We start from the raw sequence: 18,278 nt of genomic DNA, 5'->3' as shown, positions 1-18,278 counted from the left end.
AGGCTAATCTGAGGAAAACCTCCAGAGGTAGGGACTAAAGATCCAGAGAACAAAGGCTATTATGCAAATGCACATTGAAGGAGCACAGTTCATAATTTCTCACCATCCTTTGGCTGTTTGGTAGAGAGACCCAGCAATAAGGGACCTGAATTTATGTTTATTTTATACATATTCAGCATTAAACATATGAAAGAGTATCAAGTCTGAGAAAAAAATCGCTCTCAGAGCAAAGTAAATCACCCTATAATCCTAGTTCTGCAGCCCAACAACTACTTGCATATATGTATGTTTTCTTTCCAGGTTTTTAAATATATGTAAACTCATGCATATACACATACGTGTCGTTGGAATCATTAAAGATACAGAGTTTCCTATCCTGCTATTTTTCATTAACTATCCTGTGTTAATACAGTCTTTATCATCGTTATTTGAATGGTGGTGCCCTGGGTTGACAAACTACTTATCCCTCTGTAGTTAAGAGCAGGGGATCTTGAATCTAACTGCCTGAGTTCAAGTCCCAACTGTGACTTCCTGTGAGATCCTGGAGAAGTTGCCTTCAGTTTCCTTGGGTCTAATAGCAGTGTCTTCTTAGTAGGGTTTATTTTAATGGTGAGTGAAGTGATGGTCCTGCTTTCATGCCTGACCATGCCCTTGGGTCATTCATAGATTTTCCTGGTGTTATATATTATCTTTTCAAAGGGATACCAAACTGATTATTTTTTTTATTTTTGTTAATCCTCACCCAAGGATATTTTTTCATTGGTTTTTAGAGAAAGAGGAGGAGAGGGGCAGAGAATGAGAGAAAGAGAGACAGAGAGACAGAGATAGAGAGAGAAACATCGATTGTTGGCCTCCTGCGTGCATCCCCATGGAGATCAAACCTGCAACCTAAGTACTAGTACATGCTCTTGACTGGAAATTGAACCCATCACCCTTCAGTTCATGGGCTGACACTCTATCCACTGAGTCACACTGGCTAGGGCCCAAACTGATTATTTTTACGGACAAAAAACAAAAAGTTGAAATATTGCAGTAAGGCTTTTGCAGAAGAAAATACTAATTGTTTTTCTAACACGGAACAGCGTGTGTTGCTCAGAGGCACCTTCCAACCACTGGTGAGGCAGGCAGTGCTGGCCAGTCCTCCAGGTAGACACAGTGTTGATGTGAAGATAAAGTGACAGGGTTATTGGTAGTACTATACTCCTGCAGAGTGGAAGTCTTGGTGAAAAGCAGAATGCCTGCACTAGAGATCATGCCAGAAGCAATCCTTCCAGATTGTGTCAGCGTTTATGAAGTATGTTCCCCTACACCAGGGCTGAGGGTCACCTCTAGATGTTGAAAAACAAAAGAACTAAAGGAACAAATAGATTTGCGAAATGCTGTGTCAAACTCATACAGACAGTATTCCCATTTTTGATGTGCCAATGTGTGAGGGGCGGTATTATACGCTTTCCATGATGGACATTTGTCAGAGATTATATCACGGGACAAATGTTTCAAGAAACACGTTTTGAGAAGGAGCGCTCTACTAAATATTTTAGTGCTGGATCCAAGGAGGTGTTACTTTGTGAAACCTCCTTTCTTTGGAGCAGGTTACTTATAGCTGGTGACCCCATGAACAAGAGACATAATTACGTAATTCCCAAACCCAGGTACCGAGCAGTCTTGGAGACTCCGTAAGAAAATACTTACCAATACTTGAAAATACTTAGCCATTCCCTTTGTGGTGAGGCAAGCAGATCTCAAGTATCCCCCAAAGCCAGCCATTCCCATTCGACGGTGGACCAAAGTGCCTTTAGAGTTGCACAGCGGGTCCATTTCTGATTCTCGTGTGGTTTACTGAAAAGAAGGCAGGGCTTCTCCATCCCATGGACAGCTGTGCTTATTCTCAGTGGAGCAGGCTGGGGAGAATGAGTCATGCAGCACAGGGCCACTAAGTGGCTGCACTGCTCCCTTCCCTTGACCAACCCCTGTCCAGGGTTCCTTGCTCAAGGCAGTTCCTCTCTCCTCACCTGGGGATGAACTCAGCCTGCATCTCCTGGTGGCTGAGTCCTGACACAGCCCATCAAGTGCAGCCAGCAGAGGGGAGCAGGATGCAGGAGGTCAGTGGGTGCTCTCTCCTATGAATATGCAGCTTCTCAGGAAGGGGGTGCACACTCCATTGGCCCCCAGCCCCACTCGTGCAGGGCCAGGATCTAAGAGGCCAGGACATCTTGCCTACCAGGGACGAGGTTACTCCACCACTGGAAACAAGGGGCTGAAGCCTTCTACTTGCTCCTTGGTGACCTATGAGATGCAAGTACCACCCTTCCCTGTGGTTACTTGTTTTAAAAGTGAGGATGGGGCCATTAGAGCCATGGATGGGCCTCTCTGCTCCTGGATTACAAGATAACGTTCATTGTACTACCTCTTGGGGTCAGGTGATCCTTCTGAACTTAAAAACATCGAAATGGCAACTTGTGCTCCCCACCTCCCTCCCCACCCCCTCTTCCACATAACTTTCGACGGTGGTTCTGGTTTTCCCATGAAACATTTCTCTGTATGTGGAGGGAAGAGTCTCCCATTTAATTGCTATTAACTCTGTCTCTATGGTCTATTTCCTTTCTTGTTGCTTAAGCCGAAATCAGGCTTCATCCTTTAGTTCAAGATGGGAGCCTTAAAATTATAAAACTCTGACACTTAAGAAACCCAAAAGCAAAAAGGTGACAGAAAGGGAAACCGACGGAGAAGAGACCTGTGTCTCTTCCCATCTTCCTCTGAGCTCCCGGGGCAGTTATGGTGGGTTTCCATATGAGTGCCGTTCGACTTCTGACACTTCAATCTTGCTCTAGGACGAGACTGGACAAACTCTTTGAGGACAGCGATCCTGCGTGTTGTGCAGGGAGACCTAGCACAGAAAGTGCTCTCTAGGCTCTAGTGCAGAATGTTCCCTGTTACAACTATAGGGCAGTGTGGATCCGACCCACCTGGGCCAAAGCCTGTATATGCTATTTACTCGCTCCTTCTTAGCTAGTTAGTGAAGCCCTCGGTGCCTCCATTTCTTTATATATAAACTGGGAAGTTGCTGTGAGCAAAACCCATGTAATGTGCTTAGCACAGCTCTTGGCATATAGCAACACTTCGTAAATATTAGCTATCTATATATATAATACCCTAATATGCAAATAGATCAAACAGTGGAACAACCGAACAACCGGTCGCTATGATGTGCACTGACCACCAGGGGGGCATGCGAGGGACATGGCAGGCGTTGGCAGCAGGTAGCAGAGTGTGGAACATGGCGGGCATCAGCTGCGGCAGGATGGTAGAGCAGGTGAGCGGGGGCGCCAGACCAAAGTGGGGCGCCAGTTGCTGTCATAGGGGTGAGCCTCTGGTGGTTACTGAAGATACTTTGCTCCCTGCACCAGCCCTGATTGCTTGACGCCATCAGCAGGTATGAGCGGCAGCTGCCAGCCCCGATTGCCCCTGAGGGCTTCTCCACCTCCCCCTACACCTGAGGGGCAATCAGGGCAGCAGCCACTGCTCACACCCACTGCTGGCCCCTGCCCCAATCGCTCCGTGCTGTTAGCATATGGGAGCTGCAGCAGTGGGAGCAGGGCTGCTGGCAGACAGGGGACCAGGGCTGCCAGAGGAGGTACCGGGTGGGGGCACAGATGATGGGCCAAGACCCGCCTCTGTGCCCACCACAGCCTCACAGCCCACAGTTCCTTTCAAGGTGCACGAATTTGTGCACTGGGCCCCTAGTCATTTTATAAAAAGGAAAAATAGCACTCACTAAGTGCCAGCCACTTCCATGCACACTAGTTTACAAAAGTCTTTTGAAGTAGGAATGTCACCCCCATTTTGTATCCAGTAAAACAGCAAATCAGAGAACTATGGTTTTCTTCTCCCAGTCAGTGATTAGCAAATCTGGGATTCCAGCCCCCAAGACTGAAGTCTCTGAACCTCTCCACACAGTCCCCAGCCCTCAGGCCTCAAGGATCCTGAACTGGGGGAGACTCCTGCCAAAATTGCCACCAGTGACCAGAATAAGGAGGGAGAAAACAGCCCCTTCTAGATGTCACATTCCCAGCTGTGGGTGCTGACTGCTTCCCGTGCCTCCCGGGCCTCATGATGAACATCCTGTAGGACTCCAGCTCGGGAAGCTTTGGGGCAGTGGACCAGAGGTCAGCTCTGTAATTCCATCACTGCTCGCTCACTGACTGCTTAGGGAGAAGCCACGATGACAGCTGGGATCCTTTCGGTGATGAGTAATTGCCCCGTCGTACAAATCTATTCAGACCACATCCTTCTGGTACACAACCACCAGTTGATTTAAGATGCAAACCTTTTGTAGCTCATTGCCAGAAGAATGAAATATAGAGTTTACCCAGACTTTCTTTGCTGAAGTATTTATTGTAAATCATTAGTTACTGTGAGTTGCTACCCATATATCAAGCAATTTCTACCCAGCTCCGGGTGCTGAAAGAGCTCTCTGTGCTTTTCTAAAAAATGTACCATTTGTCCAAGAATATAATTACTGTGTACTTTTTAAAAATCCCAAGCTCATACATTTGCATGGAGAAAACCAGTCCCAAGGACACCCAATTAGCCTGGAACAGTCAATGTGGTTTTTAGTGCAGGAACCACAAGTCTTTGGGGATGTTTAGAAACATGGATAATAAATGCTTCACCTACTATCCAGGCTTGCGGCCAGATTGGGAAGGGAAGACACTGACATTCAGACAGCACCTCCCTGCTCTAAGCCTTGTGCTAAACACTTCATATGACTCCTTTAATTCTCCCAGCAGCCCCAACGGGTGGGTATTATCATCTTCATTTTACAGACGAGCAAACTAGGGATCAGCATCTCATGCCACAAAGCCGTGGAACCACAGCTGATAGAGAAAATAATTAACTTTCCCAAGTCTCTCTGCTGAATCACCACACACACAGAGGCTCCCAGCTCCAACTAGCTGATTCCTGGCTTCTGCTGGTCTGAGTCTTCCGTGGGTGGCTCTCTAACAAATAGGAAGGCTCCCCATCAGCGGGGCAGCCGTTGAACATGAAGGAGGAAGGCTGTGATGTAGAGCAAGCATGTTCATCCTGCCACCAACAAAGATCAAGCACATGAAATCTGAATCCCCCAGGGGTGGGAGAAGGAGGGAGTGGGGTGCTGTTCCCCCTGGCCATTCTATCCGGAGCACACAGCAATATGGGCAGACAATTAGTATGAACAGATTTGAGCAAAACACCAAATCTGATTGATGCTGAAAGCACAGCCCGGGAGCACACAAAGGGGTGGCGAAGAAGGGCGACCTGCTTAAAAATTCTAATCCTCATAAGCCTCTGAGGAGGCTGCTCTTTTCACTGGGCTGGTTTTTAATATTTATTGCTGAAGGCCATTATAATCCTAATGAAAATAGCGTGTCCTCAGGAAAAGAGGTGGTGTAGCTGGAAAGAGCAAACGGGGCCCTGGCATCTAAGTGCCTCTCAAGGTTAAAGGTGACTAAATGAATCCCTGAAAGGTTTCAGGAAGTGGGAGGAAGTTGAGCTCAAACAAGCAGGTATGTGTGGCCCAGTTCTGGCTGAGTTACTGGCAATGGAAGACCCAAGCTTCTTGGCGGCAGAGCAGTCAATACGGCTCCCAGGTGGAGACTCACAGGCTCAGAATCCACCCACAGGGTTTGCATCCCAGCTCTGCCATCTCTCAGCCTCGGTCTCCTCATCTGTAAAATGGAGGTAATGATGACTATGCATTGTGTTGATGTGTTGTGAAGATCATTTGAAATGATAAATGTAAATCGCTTAGCATAGACTCTGGCACAGACTAAGTGCTAAATGAATGAGAGATACTTTATTTTTAATATAACTTTTATTATTGTTATGGCTTATCCCCAATATTATTGGTTTGTTTGGCCAAATAAATAAATAAGGATGCCAGGTATGAATTAAAAGCTATCGACTAGGAGGGCCTGTTGGAAAGAGTCAGAGAAAAATTAATGATGCATCTTCTATTGATAAAATTAGAGTTCAAATCTGGCTCAAGTTGGGAAGGGAAATAAGAGCCTCTCCCTTAAAAATCAACTATTTAGCCCTAGCTGCTTTGGCTCAGTGGATAGAGTGTCGGCCTGCAGATTGAAGGGTTCCAGGTTTGATTCCAATCAAGGGCACATGCCCAGGTTGTAGGCTCAATTCCCAGTAGGAGGCATGCAGGAGGCAGCTGATCAATGATTCTCTCTCATCGTTGATGTTTCTATCTCTCTCTCCCTCTCCCTTCCTCTCTGAAATCAATAAAAATATATGTTAAAAAAAATAACTATTTATTCAATAGTATTTCCATTGGCAGGTAAAGTGTATTGCTTGAATCCACCCATGTCATCATGTGGGATCTAAGTAGAGCTGAACTGTGAGGAACCGTGAAGCCCAGAAGTTTGTCTGCCAGGCCCCGGCTGCTGTTGAATGTCAGTTCTTTCATCAGTGCAACTGTTACCGGGAAACCCTGGTTGGGGCTCGGGCTGCCTGGTGCTGTGTCCAATAAAGAAGGCAGGGTTGAATCATATTAGGCATTTATTGAGAAGGCTAGCCAACCCAGAAGACATGGCGCTTACACGCATCAAATCCTGCCTTCCAGCAAGGTGTAGGGGACAGGATTATAAAGGGGACGGGGCTAGCATGAGGAATGCAGCCACGTGCAGGCCTGGGAATCCACAGACCTCAGCTATTGTAATTAGTCATCAGGCAATGAGAAGATGTTGATGAGACGATGTTTTGACTCCTGGTGGGTCGGCCTGACCATGCTTATCGGTTCTGCTTGCTGGATTCACAGTTGAGTCACCTCTTCAATCGCTTCACACAGACCTTGAAAAGGAAACTTTAAGAAAAACTTAACCCCTATTCATATATAAGAAACTTAACCCTTTATTCACATAAGTATATGTGTTCTAAGATTTAAAATATATGAGTACTTTTCATATTAATACAGGTGCTCTATCAGGTTATAAGTTCCCCCTATCACAACCATCGCTAACCACTCAGTAAGTCCTCTCTCTGTGCCTTTCTCCATTGGTAACAGTGCATTGGTGACTGGGGAAACCCTCTGTCTTTGAGTGAGTCTTAGCCTTGGACTGAGTGTGCACACTGACTCTGACCCCTTTCTCTGGTCTGTTCAGGCTCACCAATGGGGGAACTCAGCCACCTCCCCCTAAGGATCATATTAAGAGCTTAAGGGAGCCCTAACCGGTTTGGCTTAGTGGATAGAGTGTCGGCCTGTGGACTGAAGGGTCCCAGGTTTGATTCCGGTCAAGGGCATGTACTTTGGTTGCGGGCACATCCCCAGTGGTGATTGTGCAGGAGGCAGCTGATCGATATTTCTCTCTCATCAATGTTTCTAACTCTCTATCCCTCTCCCTTCCTCTCTGTAAAAAATCAATAAAATATATTTTTTTAAAAAGAGAGAGCTTAAGGGACATCATGCCCTGGAATATTATAGTACCCTCCACTCCCATCCTCTCTAATAAAATGGAAATATGCAAATTAACCATCACTCTGCTACATAAGCCACGCCCACCAGCCAATCAGGGCGAGTATGCAAATTAACCCCAATCCAAGATGGCTACAGCCACAGTGAGCAAGGTTTCCCAGGTAACAGAGCAAGCCAAGCTTTCCATAGCCGTTGCAGGCCTAAGCCTTCACTCAAGCTACAAAGTTTCAATTATAGAAGGTAAACAAATTCAAACAAATGGTGGCAGAATGGAGCTTGAGAGAGCAGGCCAGGGTTGCCGGCGGCAACAGGGGAAGCAAAGCTTTCTGCACACCCTGGCCAGGCTCACCCGCTTAAGGCTACAAAGTTTCAATTGTAGAAGGTGAATTAACTGCCACAGAGATGGCTGCCACCCCGAGGGAGCAGCAGGCTTGGCTCCGCTCCAGACTACAAAGTTTCAATTGTAGAAGGAAAATAAATTCCAGATACCAGGGCCTCTGCTTGGGTTGCCAGGGGGCGTGGCCAGCCTGCAAACCACCACAGGCCCCTCGCTCAGGCCGCTCCACGCCCCAAGGGAACCCCACCCTGATCCGGGACACCCTTCAGGGCAAACCAGCTGGCCCCCACCCGTGCACCAGGCCTCTATCCTATCTAATAAAAGAGTAATATACAGATTGGTCATCACTGCAACACACAATATAGCTGCCCCCATGTGGTCAAAGATCCTGCCCCCATGTGGACACAAGATGGCCACCACAAGATGGCCAGCAGGAGAGGGCAGTTGGGAGGCACCTGGCCTGCAAGGGAGGGCAGTTGAGAGGGACCAGGCTTGCAAGGGAGGGCAGTTGGAGGTGATCAACCCTGCAGGAGAGGGCAGTTAGGGGTGACCAGGCTGGCAGAGGAGGAAAGTTGGGGGCAAACAGGCTGGCAGGGGAGCAGTTAAGCATCAACCAGGCTGGCAGCGGAGTGGTTAGGAGATGATCAGGCTGGCAGGCAGAAGCGGTTAGGGGCAATCAGGAAGGCAGGCAGGCAAGCAGTTGGGAGCCAGCAGTCCTGGATTGTGAGAGGGATGTCCGACTGCCCGTTTAGGCCCGATCCCACCGGGCAGTCGGACATCCCTCCAGGAGTCCCAGATTGGAGAGGGTACAGGCTGGGCTGAGGGACAACCCCCCGCCGTGCACGAATTTCGTGCACCGGGCTTCTAGTATAAAAATAAAAATGAAATAGTAACAAATTGTTAAATAAACTCATCTTTTAAAGTGGCATTCAGCTAAAAAGCTTGATGGCATTATAGTATTTTAGTTCTAATTTCTCTTCCACACCCCACCCCCATTCCCCTGCTTTGCTGGTGCCCTAATCTCATGCCTAAATCTGACCATTGAGAATCCAGCACCAAGATCAGGTTACAAAGATGATTAAGAAGAAATTCAAAGCTCTCTTCTATACTAAATTCTAGACATTTCTTCCAGCCTTTAGGAAATGCCTCTCTCTGCTCCTTATTCTCAAGAATCACACCCAGTGAAAGGGCTCTGAATACTGCTTGCTTTCTGGCTTTTATACCATCTTTTGCCTATAATACTGGCCAAGTCTCCTAACCAGTTGTTTTCCTCTCCCTTGCCTTGCTCCCCTCCGCTCCATTCATGCTGTTACCACAGAGTACTTTCTAAAATTCAAATCCAGTGATGTCGCTGCCTAGTTTAATACCTTTCAATGATTCCTCATATCTAAGGTATGATTCTCAAACCAGGAAATGAGTGCTTCTTGGGGTAGAGAGCGTCATGGGGTATGCAAGGGCATAGGATAAACATGACAGATCTTCTGCCAAGTCATTGGTGATAAAGGAAAAACATTATTTTTATACTAGAGGCCTGGTGCACAAAATTTGTGCACTGGGGGGCAGGGTCCCTCAGCCCGGCCTGCACCCTATCGCAGTCCAAGACGCCTCAGGGAATATAGCAGTGGCCAAGTGGCAGGCGGCCTGGGAGAAGCCCGAATCGGGGCCAGACACTGTGCTGCTCACACTCATCCCAGCCTGCTATGCCTGCTGCTGCCGCTCAGTAGAGGTGCCACAGAATCAAGAGAGGCTCCCGCTGTGGCAGCTATGCTCGCCAGCCATGAGCCCGGCTTCTGGCTGAGCAGCGCTCCCACTGTGGGAGTGCACTGACCACCAGGGGGCAGCTCCTGCATTGAGCATCTGCCCCCTGGTGGTCAGTGTGCATCATAGCGACTAGTCGTTCCAGTCATTCCGCCATAACTGTCGCTTAGGCTTTTATTATATAGATTAACAAACATGGATATAGTGTGGAGTAGAGCACATAATATTCCTAGGTGTTAAAGATGAAACATGGGATTCTAGCCAAATTTCACATTTGAAGTGCCTGGTTCCTGACCCAGGACTTGTGGAAATATGCAATCTCTCACCTAAGACTTTCGGGTGGGAAACTTGGTGAATCACTGACCTGAAGGAAAAACTCAAAATCCTTGATGCAAAGCTCTCTGAGGTGTGGAGCCGGCCTTTTATTCCCAGTCTCATGTCTATTCCTCATCCCCACTCTTTCCAGTACTCCATGTTTCTTGCAATTCATGCACTATCCTATATAATAAAAGCGTAATGTACAAATTGACCGAACAGTGGAATGACCAGTCCGCAGGGACCAGGGCTGGCAAGCAGGCAGCTCCAGGCCAGCCAAGGCACATGCCAGAGGGCAGAGGGAGGGAGCAGCGATGGGGGGAGAGGGGTGGTGACCAGCAGTGGCGGAAGGGCAATGGGGGCAGTGCCGTCCCCTGATCCCCTGTCCTGGTCACCTGCAGAGGGAGGCCAGGTGGGGTGATGGGGGTGGTGCCATCCCCTGAACGGCCGGCCCGGTTGCCCCCCACAGAGAGAGGCCAGACTGCGCTTAAGCCGTCAGTAGGACATCCCCTGAGGACTTCTGGACTGTGAGAGGGCGCAGGCTGGGCTGAAGGACCCCCGCCCCCAGTGCACAAATTTTCGTGCACCGGCCTCTAGTGTCAGTTATAAGTGTCTTTACTAATTCCACTCTTTCAGCTGTGTCTGAAATTCCTGTCTTTAGACAGCTGTCTTATTTAAAAGTTGGAGGGTGATATTTTCTTCCAACCTTCCCTTCTTCTCACCAAAGAGCCCAGTCCAACTGCCTCCAGACAGTGGGATCTGAGAGGTTAGTCCAGCCGTGAGCATGTGCCTGTTGATCTCTAAAGTGGGGAGAGGCACACAGGCCAGGCTGCCTTGACTAACAATATAGTACCCCATCTCTGAACATTAGGAAACAGCTAGTGATTGAGGGCTGAACGCTGGGTTACTCTGCCTAGGTTTGCATATAGGCTACTCCACTTATCAAATGGATGCTCTTAGACTAGTTAGTTTGACATGTTGTGCTTAAAATTGTTCATCTGTGAAATGGAGATGATAACAGGATAATAATTTGGTAATAATGAAGGGCAAAGAGTTCAAATATGTTAAGTGCTTCAAAGACTGTCTGGCACTCAACTGAACATTAGCTATTATTGTCATAAGCACTCCTTCTACTGGGAGAGAGTTTGCACAAAATACCTGGTGGAAAAGATCCTGGCCTCCTGGCGTTCTCACATGGCCTCCTCACAGCCTGGGTCCTGTGTGTGTGATCACAATACAAGTGTATTCTGGAAAATAAATTCAGCTTTTTAAATATTTTTTCCTTGCAGAGGACCAGGGCATTCTGATGTCTCACACAACCTCTACTCTCCCATTTCTTCTGGGGCATGTGTGGTAGGAAGAAAAGCAAGAAAGAGCGAGAGAGAGAGAGAAAGAAAGAAAGAAAGAAAGAAAGAAAGAAAGAAAGAAAGAAAGAAAGAAAGAAGAGAAAGAAAGAAGAGAAAGAAAGAAGAGAAAGAAAAAAGAGAGAGAGAGAGAAAGAACAAATTTCTACCTAAGGTAGAGGTCATGAGGGAAACATTTTATGTTGGACTGATTAAGATTAGGATTTTTTTAACTGAGATATAATTCACATACCAAGTTTATTATTTTTAAGTCTAAATATTTTCATGGAAGAAGAAAGAAAAAGAAGGGAGCTGATATTTGTTGCAAGTTCATGTACCAGTCTTCAATCCTCACCGCCATAATAATCCTAAGTGAAGGAGTAGCTATCCTTATATGGAGGGAAAACAAGCAAACAAACAAAAAAAAGCTCTGAGATACTAGCTCACACAAAGGTTAAATCTTTTCACCATTTCCCAAACCAAAAAATAATGGCACTTCCTCCTACTGAAATTCAATATCCTTGATTTTTTAAGGCAAAGGGTGTTTTAATACTTGTTTTTAATTAATGAAATAAATCTGCATTCCCTGGGAAACTCACCCCTCAGGTCTCACCCCTCTTTTTGCATATTGGAAGAGACCTTTATAGTTACGTGTGTTTCTCTTTGTGAGAGAACCGGCACAGGCTGGTTCCAGGACAGACTAAAGGACGGAGCTCTGGGTGCACAGGACCACACTGTCTGCAGGTCAGCAGATGGCAGCCAGGGCCCTGTCCTCACACATGCTGAGGTCCTCGGAGGCCCCTGAGAAGCTGCTGTACTCCCGCTTGGGCATTCCTTTATAGCTTGCCAGCTCCGCCTGATGTTCAATCAGAGAGTGTAAAGTAAGGCTTTGAACAGAGTCAAGGGACTGGCCATCTCTCCCTCCCAGGCATGACTTGCTAATCCACTTTGAATAAGCCAAGATGAAAAACCTTGCAGCTGCTGCACCCACAGGTGCCCAGTCCACTCAGACATAAACCAATTGGCCATGCTCTAGCTGGGAATGTGTATGACTCAGAATGGAGAAGGGGAGCCTGGTCAAGACTCTTGCCCACGGAATTTATTGTGTTGACGGTTCATTACCCTGGTCATTCATGCTCAGGCTTTCTTCCCAGAGTCCTTTGCCAATGATCACAGTTTGTTATTGACTATGAATTTAGCACTGAGCAGCAGAGGACTCGTGTTTTCAGATCATGAGAAATTACAGCGTCTTCCCCTGATGGGGAAGGCTGTCTTCGCTCCTTCTCCTAAAGTGCCTTTTTCTACTAGAAGCACCGAGAAGACGGGCTGCTACAGTAGAAAAGGCAACTCACCTGAAATCAGCCAGATCTTGATTTTGCTCCCAACTCTGCCACCTGCCAGCTGCATAAACTTCTGCGGTCTCTCTGGCCTCTCTTCACCTCCGTTTCCTACCACACGGAGCTGCTGTGGAGATTAATTACAGATGAGTAAGATAATGACAGAAGGGTTCTTGGCATGTAGTGGGAGCTCAATTACTGTGTCTTTCTTCTTCTCTTCCTGTGTTTAGAGCTGATCACTCTCACCATGGGCGTTAGAGATTGGTGCTCTATCAATCACTAACTACGAAGTAAGTTCAAGGCTCTTTATTAGTGGTTACAGAGGATATAATGGTTATTTTCTGGAGGGGCTTAACATCTTGGGGAGAGAAGACATAATTAGAGAGTAGGACAGTCCTCTGTAAGATGCTCAGTTACCTAGTGTGCACTCTTGGCCCAGAGTGCGAACAACATCTGTGTGGGACGTGGTTCTCAAGCTTGGCCTCAGGGACAAGGTGATAAGGAATGAGAAATTCAGGTGGCACACTGCCCTGAACATAGTAGCAGGTACTCTATAGCTGCCAACTGTGTTGAATCACTATACATATGTAATGTCTAGAACTTTCTAGTTTACAATGTAAGCTGTTCAGAGGAAAAGTGAGTGCCCGTGTATGGTCAGAGAACAAGCTTTAGGAAAGACAAGGACGACATTGCTAAAGCGTTATGAATTTATTTTTATGTGAATTAGAAAAAATTTAACTAACACCTCAATGGTGTGAGTATACATAGTCTATATTCTACATTAAATAAATTATATTAAAGGTAATATGTGGCTATGTCAACATCAGTAGCATGTGGTAGGTGAGTGACTGAAATTTGGGCCACTCCGCTGGACATAGTATGATTCGTCTCTGCATAGCCCATGGGTGCAAATGCACGAATTAAAATCATCTCCCTGCTGTGTAAGGCGTGTGACGCTTTCACCTCTCTGTGCCTCATTTTCCTTGTTTATTAATTAGGGATAGTTATGATGCTATCTTATTGAGTTGGAGGTTAATATCTATAATATCTATAACTGCCTGAAATGTGGTAAGAGTTCAATTAGAGTAACACAAAAACGCCAAGAGGATCATACTGGTTAGGGGGCTGTCACTGACTAAGTGAGCCGTGGGGGCACTAGATGTTCTAGTAGGTCTTTGAGGAGAAGAGTTAAGCTGCCCCACACTGATGCAAAATGATAGGCAACAGATTGCACTGCGGTTGCCAGGAAAGGATTCCCAGCTCTGTCATTCAAACCCTTGTGGGTTATTTAAGGTCACAAGTCCTTTTACTGTATGACCAGAGAAGCCACAGACTTGAGCAGCTGGGAGCATATTTCTGCCAATGAACGAAAAGCTAATGTCATTCTACAAACAATGGTATGGATGGTTTTTCCGATGGGGCAAAGAAGTCCCCAGTCAACTGAATTCACTCTGACCCCTCGAGCCTGCTCCAGTGGAGTCCTGGCCTCCCCTGATTCTCCCAGTGGCATGCAAAACAATGAGACAAATCTTGTCCCTGGTTTTTTATTCAGTTGATAAACATTTTTTTTTTCCTGACAATTCCAAAAGCTTGCCCATTTGAATTGGATGATACACAGTTTGTATATGAAATTAACTGGTTCCACCCACAGGTAGATATATTTTAGTATTCACCTATATTGCATTTCTAACTCATGGTGTATACACGCTGGTTTGGGAATTTTAAAAATATCTTTATTTAGCAACTCAAGTGAGCAGGCACATGACAAACACAGAAATGCTATCACCAAAGATGTGCTGAAGAAAATAATCCTCAAATCTCTATTGCCAGGCCAGCTCTCTGGAGCACCAGCCCCATATTGCCAAGGCTCCTAGACACCCCCTAATGCATAAGGCGTTGTTCTCTTGACAATTCTCAAGGCACGGTAGTGTTTAGCCACGTTGAGAAGTCCTGCATCGAACAATCCTATTTAACCCAACCTTAATATTTCTGTTCCCTAAAGACAGAATAAGAAATGTTGCCCTAACATAGCTGGTAGCCATCTAAAACCTGGGCGAGTTACTCTGCTTCTCCTTTCCCTCATCCAGCCACTCTCCGAGTCCTATTGCTTCTACTTGGAGATGTTTCTAGAATCCCTCCCCACCTCTTCGTCCCTGCTGCCACAGTCCCAGGTTACGTCCTGTCCAGGTCTATTTTGATGTCCAGGCTGTTTTTCTTGTCCTCAGCATCTCTCCTCTATAATCCATTCTTTAGTTATTTTCCTAAAAATAAATCTTATCATATTACTTTTTCCCTGAAGACCTCCTCTGGCCCACACAAGCAAGCCAAAATTATTATCATACACACGAATTCTATGGCAGAGTACAACATGGTAGCTACAAGCACAGAGTTTGAAATCAAAGCATCCTGGATGGACCTTGGGTGATTTATTTATTTATTTATTTAGTCCTCTCAACCCTCAGTTTTGTCACATATGGAATGAATATAATTACAGGACAGATTTAATAGGACTGTTGTAAGGTTTAAATGAAATAATACATCTACAATGCTTAACATAGCACTTGAAATATTGAAAATGCTTATAACTTTAACCATTTTGATTAACATAATATAATACTCTAACTGAATCCTCGCTCTCCAACTTCATCATTTTACAGCCTACCCTCTTTCCCCCACCGTCACCTATGCTTCAGGCACCGCAAAAATCTAACCCTTCATAGGCCCTTGCCTGTCTCCATGGCTTTTCACCGTTTCTTTCCTCTTCGCACAGTCCTGTCTTCCCCTCCTCCAGTGGAAATGTCCTCGCTCCAAGAGACCTTTTTGCAGGTTGAAGGAAATAAATGTCATAAAGCCCAGGTATTTCACTCTAAGTCTTGAAGCCTTAGTCTGCTTATTTAGGATTGGGTAGAAATTTAAACCTACTGATTTAACGTGTAATATGATTTCCCCAGCGAGTGGAAGCAGAATGTTCTTAGTTTAAAGGGAGATCAGATTAAAAGCAGCAAAGGGAAGGATTGCAATATGCCAAGAAGCAAAAGCTAAACCACAAGGAGGATCCCGAGCAGTGACAGCCACTTAGCATAAAGCATAGCCTAGAAGGACATTTCAGTATTAACATCCACTTTAGCACTCACGTAAAGGACTGACGGGGCCAGGTGCAACAACTGCCATCATTATGAAGACTCCAAACTCCTCACAAATTAGTAATAACAATAATAATGCGTTCATGTCGTTTAGTAAGTTCTTATGATATGCCAACATTATGCTAAGTATTTTTTATGTTACTTTCATTACAGGTAGTATTATCACCTTCCATTTTACAAATGAAAAAAAAAAGAAAGGCTTAGAGAAATTAAGAGACTCTTCCTAGGTACTCAGTTAGTGAGTGACCGAGTTCTATTGTATTAGAGCTAGTGATCCCAGCTGTTTATAATATTCTTTTCATGTGGAGTTTGATAAACTGCTTACCTAGGCATGAAATAATATCAACACATAATATTTCTTATCCTTAATGCTTAGGATTAAAATGTATTTTCTTAACATTTTTTTTTTATGTAGCAGGTTTACATTAAAAAATTCGGGTGTGTTATCTAGTTGCAAAAGTAATAACTTAGGATGTCTTCTGTTTCTCTGCTGGTGGATAAATGACACTTCAAACAGAGACTAAGAAAGTTAGCTTTCCCAAAGGCATCTAATGGCTGTGAGCATCTTTGTGCTTCACAATGTGAAAATTAAAGTCCTAACCAAAATGTTATGTTTTATTTGCCTCTTGGAGGTTTTCCTTCGAGCAGGGCGTCCCGGGAGTGTGTATGAGTTGGAGTGAGTGGAGCCCGTGTACTTCTGAACCCGGGCTTGTTTCAGACAGAGAAGTGTGTGTAAACTTGTTTCTCTCCTGCCTTCTCGAGTCTTCTGCAAAAGCAGAACCACCCCTGGGGGGACATCGCCTGTTCCCTGTCCATTTGAGCTTGTCCTTAGGGTGTCACCCTTTAAAGCCAGCTCTTGTCTCTCTTCCTATTCAAGCCAGATCCTCCCTCCCTTGTCTAATTCTTAGCCAAGCATAGCAAGGCCAGCTGGTGAGAGCCTCGTAAAAACAATGGCACCAGACTCGGCTTAATAGAACGCTGCTTGTGCCCCGTCGAAGCTTCCTGGGTCGGAACAGTTGATTTTGAGTTGTGGCCCATTCTCTGACCCATATTGAAGCTCTATGTTCAGTGGGGATTAAAAGCCTTGTGAACTGGAGTAAGAAGAGGTAGAAGAAAGAGGTCATTGTGGGTCTAGAGGGAATCAATATTGTCTCTTTGAAAAAGCCTGTGTCTGTTCTCAGACTGGCCATCTGGGGCTGTGTGGCTCAAAATCAACTACAAAGGAGGAAGACAGAATTCAGTTGGGACAGGGTAACTTTGCAAGGGCAGGCTCCCAAGGTGGCTTGTCTGGGAAGACTAAAGAGGAGCCAAAGACATTGTAGAAATAAGGAGTTCAAGAAAAGGAGAAACACACTTAAATTCCTATACTTACCTGTAGTTCCTCTGTCCCGCCTATGCCCCTACCAAATGTTTTCCAAATGTGAATAAAGAACTATTTCTACAGTACTCACAATTTCTTCTTCAATTCTTGAACGCCTCTTTAGCATAGCTTTACAAAAGTGTTTTTGTTTTCCATGAGATAGATATTTCCAATGGATTCCAAATTTGAGGTGAAAGGGGGCCTGGATACAGGATGGGGATCGGTGAGAATTTAGAGAGATGGTGTTTCTGCTTCAGTGCCCCTACAGCAAAGAAAGCGTTTCCTCTACTTGGGGATTCAGGGCTTCACTTTTCTTTGGGGTAGGAGTGTAACTGGGTGAAGACAGAGGCGCAAACGTGGCCGGAAGAAATTGAGAATACAGATGTGTGATGCAGAAGGATGCTAAAGCTGAGTTTGCTCAGAGCAATAAAACCTGCTCCAGCTAATTTTCTGGAATTGGAAAGACTTTTAGGAAAATAGATACACTTTCCCATGCAGCCAACCAGCCTGGGGAGCGATGCAATTCCTGGTCCTTTAATCTGGGATTAAAATCGGCACTGCTGTCAGCTGTGAAACGGTTCCTGGCGAGTGTGATATTGAAGCAAGAGTGGTGAGAGCTTAGTGCTGGGCAAATTCTGGCTCTGGGACAGATTTGCTATGTGTCCCTGGATGAATCCTTTAATATTATCTAATCCCCATTCTTCACTAATCAATTAAATGGCAAAAATGAATCTACTGAAAGGATCTTGTAGTAGGAAGGTAGAAGTGGGTGATTTCTTGTGCATGACCAATATTCTGTTTCAGAAAGGAGTTTCATGCATAAGGTCACGCCAGGGTATCCTATAACTCTTCTTCTCCATTATTTCCCAGGAGCCATGGTCCAATCGACTGTGAGAGTGCTCCCCCTGCACTTCCACAAGCACCTCCAGCCCCCCTGACCCACCTCACCTCATTCTCCACACTTCAGACCTCCACCTCCTCCCACATTCCCATTCACAGCCACACGCAGCAGCCCTCCCAGGTGAGCAGTTCCAGCATCACTCCTTCCTCTCTCCCATTCTCCGCTGTCCAGTACCACCTTCATGGTTCGCTTCATGTCCTCCTTTGTCGGTTACTGCCTCTGCTTGAATTCAGATTGTCATCTTTCATCAGGGCCAACAGCATCCTGTGTGTTGTTGTTTTTTTATAGTTGAGTTGAAATTCATAGAACAGACTATTAGCCA

The sequence above is a fragment of the Cnephaeus nilssonii genome (assembly GCF_951640355.1).
Source record: "Cnephaeus nilssonii genome assembly, chromosome: 14".
Taxonomy (NCBI): Eukaryota; Metazoa; Chordata; class Mammalia; order Chiroptera; family Vespertilionidae; genus Cnephaeus; species Cnephaeus nilssonii.
The sequence above is the reverse complement of the archived record's forward strand: the minus strand, read 5'-3'. Positions refer to the sequence as shown.